Genomic DNA, 12,221 nt, shown 5'->3' on the forward strand with positions numbered 1-12,221 from the left:
GGAAATCAAACACTTCTTCAAGATTCTAAGTTTCATTAATAAAAGGATTGAAGAACAGACTCAGAAGATAGCTCCAGGACAGTTTCATTCAGACTTTAAAAGAAGAACTGCCAGGCAGGCAAGCTGTAACTTTTAGCAACTGCCTAGGGGAGGGAGATGGAAAGAAAAAAAGAAAAGAAAAGAAGGAAGGAAGGAAGGAAGGAAGGAAGGAAGGAAGGAAGGCAGGCAGGCAGGTGTGAAGAAAGGAAGAAAGGAAGAAAGAACTTCACAATGCAGTGGACAGTCAGGGTGGTAGCCCCACTGGGTTTTCACCTGCAGGAACAACCCTTGGTCCAGAGTTGCCCATTCAGTTCTGCACAGGATGGACTCCACTCCATGACTTCCACCTAGCCCATGGAGGGAAAATGGTGGCATTTGCAGGGTGGAGTCTGCCTGTGCAATACCGGGACAGTCATTTTGATTCACACCTGCACACATGCTGGCACTGCTCTCTGTTTGATGTGTCCCACACGCTACAGACCAAGATATTTGGCTGTGCCGAGTGAGGCTGATGGAGAGTATTGTGGTTGGAGACATTGCGGAACTAAGGCCTAACCAGGGAACGCTATCTCTGTTTACCAATGAGGCTGGAGGCATCTTAGACGACTTGATTGTGACCAATACTTCTGAGGGGCACCTGTATGTAGTATCCAATGCTGGCTGCTGGAACAAGGACTTGGCTTTCATGCAGGACAAAGTCAAGGAGTTCTGGAACAGGGGCAGTGATGTGGGCCTGGAGGTGGTAGATAATGCTCTGTTGGCTCTGCGAGGACCCACGGCAGTACAGGTGTGAAAGGCTGGGGTGAGAGATGATATGAGGAAACTGCCCTTCATGACTAGTGCTGTGATAGAGGTGTTCGGTGTGTCTGGCTGTCGTGTGACCTGTTGTGGCTACACAGGAGAGGATGATGTAGAGATTATCAGTGCCAGCAGTAGGAGCAGTCCACTTGGCGACTGCTCTGCTGAAAAACGTAGAGGTAAAGCTGGCAGGACTAGCAGCCCGAGATAGCCTGCGCCTGGAGGCTATCCTCTGTCTGTATGGGAATGACATCGATGAACATACCACACCTGTGGAGGGCAGCCTCAGTTGGATGCTGGGAAAGCGCAGCCGAATTGCGATGGACTTCCGGGATGCCAAAATCATTGTTCCCCAGCTAAAGAGTAAGGTGCCGCGGAGACATGTGGGGTTGATATGCGAAGGGGCTCCAATGAGAGCACACAGTCCTATTTTGAACACAGAAGGCGCTGTGATTGGTAGAGTGACCAGTGACTGCCCTTCACCCAGCCTGAAGAAGAATGTGGCGATGGGTTATGTGGCAGTCAAGTACAGACGGCCAGGAACACAGCTGCTGGTAGAAGTTCGGCAGAAGCAGCAAATGACCGTGATTAGCAAAATGCCCTTTGTGCCCACAAAGTAGTATACTCTCAAGTGAAGCAGCCTGTGGAAAAGTCCGTCCTGGAGTGTTTCTCTAGAGGGCTTTCCATAGTGCTTAGTCAGACCAGTGGAGTAGAACTCTTTCCCAGGCGTGGAAGCCGAATGAGATTTGCTAAGTCTGCTTAGGGGTGGCGAGAGAATCCCATCTAGACTCTCCCTCAAGAGCCACTCCAATTTTAGGGCCCAATTCTTCAATGACGAATCACCATACTTAGTGTTTGTCCTATTTTAGTCCACAATTCCACTAACCTTCATCTGCCTGGTGCTGGCTATAGAACAAAGGTTTGCTCTGTGTGGAGGATAACAGCTGTCCCACCTACCTCACTATGACGTCCCTAATTCAAAGGACTATTACTGTGGGCAGTGTGGGCTTAGGCACCTTCTCTACTTTGCTTTCCATGAATGGACACTGAAGCCTTTCCTTAGATAGAAATGACTCCTGACTCTGTGTTGGCTGAGGCTGTTCCTGTGTGCAAACATAGGGATGGCTAAGCAAACATGGGACTCACCCTTCCACATTCCCTAGTCAACCCAGCCTGCTGTGCAGTCAAGACATGGCAGGGTTAGTACTTGCGCTGATCTCGGTCGGCTGTTGTCAATAATTATACTTTACCAACTCTTGAAAAAAAAATTAAAATTTCTTTCCTTCTTAGAAAGAAAAAAGAAAGAAAGAACTTTTTGAGTTAGGCACAGTAAATAGTCACACGGCAAAGGTGGGGGCTGGAGAGATAGCTTCAGAGAAATAGTGAAAAATCCCAAAGTACCGGAGAAAGCACATTGGACTCTGACCAACATCAAAAAGAAAAAACAAACAGAAAAGAAGAAAAAGTCAAAATGATGCCTTTTGCATCAGGCCAACTTAACACAGTCTGCTGCTGGCTCTGGGGTAACTGCACAGAGGCCTAGAGGCCTGAGAAGTCTAGGAAAGAGAAGTACAATATCTCTTTAAAGAAACGATTATTCCTCCCATTTCTTTAGTGAGGGATTAGGTGAATCCACTTTCCACAGAGACGGTCTTTTCAGCCAAATGATTGATTGACAGAGCAACTGGGTTAACTGTGTGTTCTAGGAATCTTGGAACATGCGGACTCCACCCAAGCCAACTGTAGATTCCATTCCCTAGCTCAACCTAGCCCTGGCCATAGCAACTATAACATTATCTCCAGTACAGCAAACAAATCACAGGAAATCAAAGGTGGAGTCACTCACGCCAACTTGCCCTAAACTACAACCTAACCGTTTAACAGAGTGATCAAAAGACAAGTAAGAATGAATAGCCCCATTCCCAAACAAGGGTGTCTGCCTCAAAGCTAATACACAAGGGGAATGATGAACTGAAAGAAGTTAGCATCAGCCAATCCATGAGTTTCTGTTCCACCAGCACCTACTTTGAAATGACTTGCTTCTGGGTTCCTCTTATAGGAACAAGGAGTAAAGTAACCCCACTTTATAGGCAACTGGTTGGAATTACAGGTCCTAGGAAAACAAAGCCTGTAGTCAACTTCTAACAACACCAAAGTTTTACAGTGAACTCGGCACAATCAATAAGATCAGGAGCTAAAAATCCAAACCCATCTTGACTCACCAAGATGTCAGCTAGCTACTACACAGTGTTCTCCCTACTTCCTGCCTCTTCTTCCCACCCTCACACTTTTTTTGTAGGACATTTCCTTTGGTACGTTTTTTTTTTTTTTTCTTCTAAGTTTGCTTTCTTCCACTTGAGTTGGTGGCCAATCAGGATTCCCCATGTACATTCGAACTAGCTAATGGATCCTTGCTGGACCAAACGGACCCATTCTCAAGATATAAAAGAACCTGTGGTCCAGAGAGGTACTCACTTCCTGTCTCAGCCTGACTACAAGGGCTTTCTTCTCTACACTTTGCATACTTCTTGTCTTTCACTATCGTTCTTCAAGATCATCAGACCATGAACTCAACTCTAATGCAGGAAACCCTGAACCAGCCCCCCCCCTTCTCACGCTCTCCCTTCTATGTCTCTAGTAGCTCAGATAGGGCTTTAACTCTTCTTTGATCTCCCCACCTCTACATCCTGTCCACTCTTGTCTGGTGTCTCCTTCTTCTTTGCTTTTTTTCTTCCTTTCTGTTTTGTTTTTGTCTGCCCCCCATCCACCTTATTTTGAGGCTGATTTGGAACTGTCCATTTCCCTGCTTCAGCCTCCAGAGTGCTGGGCTATGCAAGGACCTCATTTATTTATTTATTTATTTATTTATTTATTTATTTATTTATTTATTTATTTATTTATTTTTATTCAGCCCTTTTATGTCATAAAACCAACTTCTGCTCAGACCAACACCTACTCTAGATTATGGGATGAAATGCTGCCTGGTTTCCGAACTGAAAACAAAATCCAGGTCCTCAGCAAGTACTCTTAGCCACTGGGCCATTTTTCTAGTCCCAAGACCACATGAGACTTTAAGAAAAATAAATTAAAAAACAAAAACAGGAACCATATAATCAAATCAAATAAACACAAATTGGTCACAGTGGCACATGTCTGTAATCCTAGCACTCAGGAGGCCGAGACTTCAGGATATCTGGTTCAGGCAAGTCTGGGCCACATAGTAAGAATCCGGGGGTTGGGTAGGTGTGGACCTAGAGGGATTTGAGATGGTGCAGTAGTTAAAGGCACATACCATTCAACATATGCAAGCTCGATGACCTGACTTGAATCCCTTGGGACCCACATTGCAGAAGACCCCCGACCTCCACACATGCACCATAGCTGCTCCCCCAACCCCACTAAAAGAAAAATCATAATAAAAAATTTAGAATGTAAATGTTTTTAAACGATAAACATCATCAATTCAACAAAGAGATGTACCGAAACAGATTTATGGTAACGTATCCTTTTGTTGTAATGGCCACTCACATCGAGGGGGTGTCTGGGACAGAAGATCCAATATCCGCCTGGGTGTGGCTGGCACATGCTTTTAACCCAACCTCAACACTCAGGAGGCAGAGGCAGCCTGTGAGTTCCTAGCTAGCCTGGCCTTCATAGTGAATTCCAGGACAGCCAGGGCTACACAGAGAGAGCCTTTCTCATCACGGGGGGTTGTGGGGGAGATACAACAACCTGCAGAATAAAGTCCTTTCCTTGTATAGACTTTGGGGGCATCTCTGAGTTTAGGGGGAAAGGGCTTTCTTAGCAGATTAAAGAATCTGACCCCATTGCTCCATCCTACCTGGAGTCTGCTTTATGCTAGACATTTAGTTGTCTAGGGAAGGTTCTAGACAGGATACAAGCACGGCTGCTCCTCTCTCCAATTTGGTGTTTTGTTCTGTTCTGTTTTCTTTTTGGATTTCTCCCTAGCATGCAAACTGACTATATACAGCTGAAGATAATTTGCGTTTCTGATCCCCCTACCTCCACCTTCTTTGTGTTCAGGTTAAGTATTTCTGGGGAGAGGACCCAGGACCTCTCACACATCAGGCAGTCACTCAACCAGCCAAGCCACACCCCCAGCTTTGGTGTTACTTTTTGGAGATACTGTCTCACTGTGTAGCCTCCGCTGGCCTGGAACTTGTAATGCACCAGCTTCAAAATCCTAGTTGACTTTATTTCAGTTCCAAAATCAGACAACATTCCATTCCATAAAACAGTGTTAGACGGAGGAGAAGTGGATTTTACGACAGCCAAGGGCTGAATAAAAAACAAATAAGCCAGGCATAATGGCACAGGACCTTCAAGAATGGCATTACTCCTTTTCCACTGTGACCTTATTCCTTTCCTTTTATCATAAACAAGATAAAAATCTCTTATTTACAGTAAAAACTTCTTAGCTAAGAACTAAGCCCTTGAGACCTATGACCTAGCTCTCTTATCTACCGAATTCTAGGCAACACATAGGAACTCTACCCCACTGACCTCATTAGCAATGGATTCCAGACATTAAGAAGCCACCACAAACAAGGTATATGACTACTTTAAAGACACTTGCTGATAGGTTTGCGTTTGAGAAGACCACACCCATATTTTTTATTGTGCCTTACTTTCTGCCTGAGTACCTTTCTATTAACTGTTGTGCCTAAGATACACACACACACACACATATAATAATCCTTTAGTAGACACCAATTCTGCTTCATGCTGCCTAAAATTCTTTTCTGTAGCAAAACCAAGATTTGACTTTACTTGAATCAAGGACCCTAAAACGATTAAAAGAACTCTTTAGGCTTGTGGGTAGCAGTGTGGGACTGTGACTCTCTCTGTGTACACTACCCCTGCCACCTCCATCTCCCAAGTACTGAGTTACAGGCATGTACCACCATGCTGGGATGGGATTGTGTCTTGTGGTGGTTTGCATGAAAATGCCCTCCCTGGGCTCATCTGTTTGAATGTTTGGTCCCCCAGTGGATGAAACCTCGTGGGAAGAATTAGGGGGTGTGACCTTGTTGGAGGCGATGTCTCACTGGGGACAGGCTTTAAGGTCAAAAGCACATGTCATCCCCAATTAGCTCTATCTAGCTCTCACGTCATCATTATTGTCTCAACACATAAGCTCCTAGAGACTGCTTCAACACCATGCCCGCTGCCATGCTCACTACCATGATAGCTGTGGACTCACTCTCTGAGACTGTTAGCTCCAATAAGCTCTTTCTTCTGTAAGTTGCCTTGGTCACGGTGTCTTACCATAACAATAGAAAGGCAACTACCACATGCCTCTTTTTTTTTTTTTTTTTTTCTTTTTTTTCCGGAGCTGGGGACCGAACCCAGGGCCTTGTGCTTGCTAGGCAAGCGCTCTACCACTGAGCTAAATCTCCAACCCCTACCACATGCCTCTTTTGTGAACCTCTTTACACCTTTTTACATTCTGCTCTGGCATTAGCTTCCTATTACCTCCCTACCTTGATAGCTCTCCATCGGCCCCCAATCTACTCTATAACATTTTTCAGAGTAAATCATGGGTGTGCCTAAATTGCAGGCCAAATACCACTCAGAAGTAACTCAGTTCTATAAAGAACATCACTGTGTCAGAAGCAGTGGGGGAAGGGGCTGGAGACACACCTGTCTTAGGGTTTTATTGATACAAAGAGACAGCATGACCATGGCAATTCTTGTAAAGGAAAGCATTTAATTGGGGCTGGTTTCAAGTCCGGAGGTTTGGTCCATTGTCATAATGGCAGGAAGCATAGTGGCCCAAAGGTACATATGGTGCTAGGACAGTAGCTGAGAGTTCTAGAAACATCTGCATTGCCAGACATCAGGAAGAAAGAGTGAGCCACTGGGTCTGGCTTGAGCTTCTGAATCCTCAAAGGCTACCCCAGTGCCATACTTCCTCCAAGTCCAGATCGCCTATCCCTGTCATGTATCACTCTCTAATGGCCAAACATCCAAATATATGAGCCTGTGAAGCCATTCGTAATCAAGTCACCACAATAACCCTGTGCTATCCAACTGCAGAAGCTTTCTTTCAGAGACCTCTATGTGAGTGAAGCTGGGATCCCAGGATGCTCCAGGAAAACATTTCAAGATGAACCATTATGAAGTAGAGTTAAAGTTTAAGAAGATTTTTAGCATTGGCTTAAATATGGGGTGTACAAAAATCCAGCGCTCAAGAAAAGAACAGACTTTTCGAGAGAGTAACAACTGCAAATGTCTTTGCAAAAGCGATCTTTCTGACTTCAGTGGCTTGTGAAGTTACACCTCAAAGGACCGTGATCTTTGGAAGAAGAACTCACAGTGTGATTTGAGAAGTGTTTTAGATAAGGTTACAATGTGATCTGTGAAACCCAAAGGCTGAAACAATGGACTTTACATGTTTGCTTACAATAGTCCTCAAAAATATTCAATTTACAGCTGAAAAGGAAGATCATTCTTAGTCATAGCTTTAAAATGTAGTTCATTGATATATCAACATTCTTTTTTTTTTAAAAAAAAAGCAGCTGTATTTTTGTTTTGTTTATCATCTTTAAAATTTACTCCGTCTATGTCTATGAGTGTTTTGCCTGCGTGTCCCTGTGAGTACCACATGCCTTACTGGTGCCTGTTGCAGTCAGAAAAGGGTATTGGTCCCCAGAACTGGAGTCATGGATGGTTGTGAGCCATCATTCAGGTTCTGGGGACAAAACCCAGGTCATCTGCAGGAGCAGCAAGTGTTCTAAAGACTGAGCCATTTCTCCATCCAGTAGATGAGCATTCTTATTTGAAATATCTCTCTATAAAAGAAATGCTGTCTCTTTAGGTAAACTCCACGTCAAATATTACTTGTCCTGGAATTCTTGACTTTCAGCTGCTCAGACTTCAGCCAGACTAGGGTGAAGTCCCCTCTCTCTTTCCACATTCTCTTAATTTTCCCAATCCTTTCTCAGTTGGAATTTTGATGAGAATTAGACCACATTTGTATATTGTCTTGGCAATATAACTATTTTGTGATGGCTATTCTTGGTTGTCAACTTGACTACACCTGGAGTTAACTAAAACCCAAGCACCTGTGAAGGATTTTCATTATTTGAAATGAAATCATTTGAAACGGGAAGATCAACCATTAATCTGGGTCACAGCTTCTGCTAGCAGCCAATGTAAAGGACGTGGGAGGAGGAAGCTTGCTCTCTGCCTACGTGCCCTCACTCTCTCCAGCAAGCCCATGCCCTCACTGCGTTAGAGCCTGCTCTTCAGGACTCTGGCATTTGCTGAAGGTCAGCTAAGACAGCCATCCTCAGGACTCTATAACTATGGGAATTTTGGACTTTGTGTTGGTAGATGGCTATTGTGGGATAAGCTGAACCATAGCCTATAAACCACTCTAAAATACTCCATTTTTAGATATATAGACTCATTTATCAGTTCTGTTCCTCTAAATAACCCTGACTGATACACATTTTCACAATATTAATTTTGTCAATTCATGAGCATGGAACATCTTTTCCTTTTCTTTCTTTTCTTTTCTTTCTTTCTTTTCTTCCTTTCTTTTTGTCTTTCTTTCTCTTTAAGTGTTGTGGGATATTCACCAGAGAAGACTGCTCAGACATAGGTTTAAGACAATAGGAAGTCTTTCTTTTCTGGCCAGTGTCTTACACTGGGTTTTCTGGATCTCAGGATAACCCCGATCCTTCCCCTGGATAAGCTTTTAAGCATGAAAACCATGTCCTGCCTGGGTGTCCATTAATTAATTAATTAAAAACATTTCTGGGCTGATATACTTCAGTAAACAAGAACAGTTAGCCAGAAACAGAACTACAGAAGCCAAAAAGCAAGGTTAATACATTTACAGACTTTCCCAGAATTATGGACATTGATTGATTAGGTCTTTGTCTTAGTTTTGGCAGATGGTGCTGTCTATGTGCTGAGTTTTACATTTACATCCTTAATGGTACTTCCTCTATGGAGTCAGGCTTGCTAAGGTCTCAGGACCTACTAAGGTCTGGGGCCTGTTACACTAAGTATTTTTAAAGTCTTCATAATCATTATTATACAGGGTCTGAGGCAACTGTATTAGTTACTTTCACGTTGCCGTGATAAAATACACAATCAAAAGCAATGTGGGGGAAGAAGGGGTTTATTTCGGCTTATGTTTTAGGAAGATAGCCTCTCACGATGAGGGAAGCATGGAGTAGAAATGTGAATCCAGCCCGTCATTCAGGAAGCAGAGAGATCACATCACATCCATTCATCCACACAGAAGAAGAGAAAGAGGGGGTGGAAGAGAACCGGAAGTGGACCTGACTGTAAAACTGTAAAGCCTCCCCCAAGTAATATGTCTCCTCCAGCAAAGCTCTTCCTGCTAAAGGTTCTGTAACATCCTCAAACAGTGCTGCAGGCTGGGCACCAAGTATTCACATACACGAGATTATGAAGGGCAGTCCTCATTCAAACAGTCACAGCCAACCTAGCTTTGAAAATTTGATATGTAGTCGAGGATGACTCTGAATGCCTAACCTTTTGTCTGTATCTGCCGAGTGCTAGTGTTACACATTCACCATAAAGTATTCATTTTTCTTTGTTCTCTCTCTCTCTCTCTCTCTCTCTCTCTCTCTCTCTCTCTCTCTCTCTCTCTCTCTCTCTCTCTGCATATACACACACATGTGGAGGTCATAAGAAAAGTTTGAGGAGTTGACCCTCTCCCTGTCTCCCCCTCTCCTTCCACTGTTCTAAAGCACAATCTCTGGTTGTTTCTGTCCTCCTGTATACTCTCGTCTAACTGACCTGCAATTTGGCACGGGATCCTCCTGATTCTGACTCCCATCTCAATGAAGTGTAGGGATGCTGGGATTACAGTTCTATGCCACCACATCCAGCTTCTTAACTTGGGTTCTGAGAGTGGTGGTGGTGGTGGCGGCGGCGGCGGCGGCGGCGGCGGCGGCTTCTTTGCCAAATGTTGTTACCTACCCAGCCACCTTGTCAATCCTAAAGTTTTCGTTTTAGAAGTTTTCGTTTTCGCTTCATTGGTTTGGTTTATTCCTGAAGAGATTATTTTGTTTTGATTTTTGTCTTTATGAATATGTATATATATATGAATCATATCAGCACCACAGAGATTCTTGAATTGCTGATTCAATGTTTGCTGAAGCTCTATTCATAATATCCAATGACGTGAAACCAAACTTGCTCTCCACCAGCACAAATGGATAAAGAAAACATATTACATCCAGGTGGTGGTCATGTCTGCATTTAATCCTAGCACTCGGGAGGCAGAGACATGAGCATCTCTGTGAGTTTGAGGATAGCCTGGTCTACAGAGCGAGGTCCAGGACAGCCAGTGCTACGTACACAGAGAGACTCTGTCTCAAACAAACACACAAACAAACAAACAAAAAAGAAAAAAAAACAATGTTACATGTTCTATTCCGCTGTAAAGAAGAGTGAAATTGTTATTTGCAGGAAAAAAGAATGGAACCGGAGAACCTTATATCAAGCTAAACAAGACTCTGAAGGTAAATATCATGTTTCTTCTCTTCTACAAAGTCTAAATTGAAAGGTGTGTGTGTGTGTGTGTGTGTGTGTGTGTGTGCGTGTGTGTGTTTCTGTGTGTGTCTGTGTATAAAACGGGGCTCGATGGGGAGAGGAAAGCTTTTTAAAGGAAGAAGGAAAGAAACAAGAACAAGTGAGACAAATGTTGCATCTTTTCTCCCATGCAGAATTTTTCATACATGCTGATATGATTTCGTGATGTTCTGAGGGCACAGACCATTGGGAAGAGAAGTAGAGAAAGCAAGAAAGGGCAGGAAAATGTGGGCAAAGGACAGTGCTATATGTATGGGAAAGTCATGGTGAAATCTATGCTTTTTGAGCACTCATCTTTTAAAATTTAAATTTATCTACTTGGTTTAGCTTGTGATGGGTGAGTGTGTGTGTAGGTGCACGTGTGGAGGTCAGAGACCGTCTGTGAGAGTCAGTTCTCTGCGTCCATGAACTCGGGTCTTCAGGCTCGCAGTATGCGCTACAAACTGATGTTTGGTTTTCCATTTACTGAATTATTTTGTTGGGGTGGGGTAAGTCCATGGTGCGTGTGTAGACATCAGAGGACAGATTTGGAAACATCTCCCACTTCTACCTTGAGCCCCAGGGACCAGACTCAGGTCCTCAGGCTCAGTGCCAAGAGCCTACACCATCTGAACCATCTAGCTTTGCCCTCTCTTCATTCTCTAAAAAGCAAATTGCATGTAATTAAAGCTTGACATCATGTAAATGTTTCATGAATTCTTACTGTAGATTACTGAGTTAAAAAAAAAACAAACTGTTCTCAATAAACTCCCTACTTTGCTCTAGAAAGAAGGAAACAAACAAAGAAAGAAAGTTGGGAGCATACATTTAGTAATTTAAACTTCAAATTTACTAAAAGCAAAGGCATGGTCATTATACATACAGAACAGAGAAGGGTTACCCAGCAAACATGAAATCCGTGACCAGAGAATTTATTCACTGGCTGAGGTCAGTGACTCTGAAGATTCATGAGTTACATCACAGGTAAAGATTGCCTACAGTTATGTAAAGCTATTCAAGCTCATGTTTAAAGGATAACAGAAGGTTTCTGGCAGAACAAGAAAAGTCTACAGAGATAAAACTTGTTCATTCAGTGTTCCTGAACCATCCTATTGTCCACCCCACCCCCCACCCCCATGGAGTCTTCTTCAGGTAACATCTATGATACCAGCTTTATCACTGTGACACGGTGTCCGGGCTAAAGCGAGATAGGAGTGAGACAAATCTAGGTATGTAACACTGGCTGGCCTAGAACTTGCTATTATGCTCAAGACTAGCTTTGAACTTACAGCCATCCTCCTGCCTCTACTTCTTGGGTGCTGGAATTACTTGGCTTAGGGCATTACTTTTTAAAGGTTAGCTCAGCTGAATGCTTGCCTAGAAGCCAAAGCTTTCCACTCTTAAAAACATTTTTAAATATATATTTTTGGTCATGAGCCTAGCCTTTAATGGTTGAGCCCTCCCTCCAGCTCCAACACTGAGTTGTGTATTTGTCTGGGGGTGGAACTATGGGCACAGGTAGGCCGTGGCTTGCATACAGAAACCAGAGAAAAACTTGCTGATGTTAGACTCATTGTTTCTCCTTTTCTACTAGATGAGTTCTGAGTATTGAGCTAAGGTCCTCAGAAATCTTACTTTACCTGCTAAGACATCTCACCAGCCCCCACCTTAGAATCCAATTCTAAGCCAAATCTAAAAATTAAAAACGCCAAATTTACCATTAAACATTGACATTCCAGGCAGAAGCAGTTTCTATCTTTATATACGATAGTGCTTACAGTAATTAACTTATCTTACTTTCCAAA

General features: G+C 43.4%; 1 pseudogene; it reads left to right on the plus strand.

Moving 5' to 3' along the window:
* The first annotated feature begins 270 nt into the window (after nucleotides 1-270).
* On the plus strand, nucleotides 271-1,472 carry LOC116884785 (annotated as a pseudogene).
* The last annotated feature ends 10,749 nt before the right edge of the window (nucleotides 1,473-12,221 follow it).

This window comes from Rattus rattus, chromosome 15 (assembly GCF_011064425.1).
Source record: "Rattus rattus isolate New Zealand chromosome 15, Rrattus_CSIRO_v1, whole genome shotgun sequence".
Lineage (NCBI taxonomy): Eukaryota > Metazoa > Chordata > Mammalia > Rodentia > Muridae > Rattus > Rattus rattus.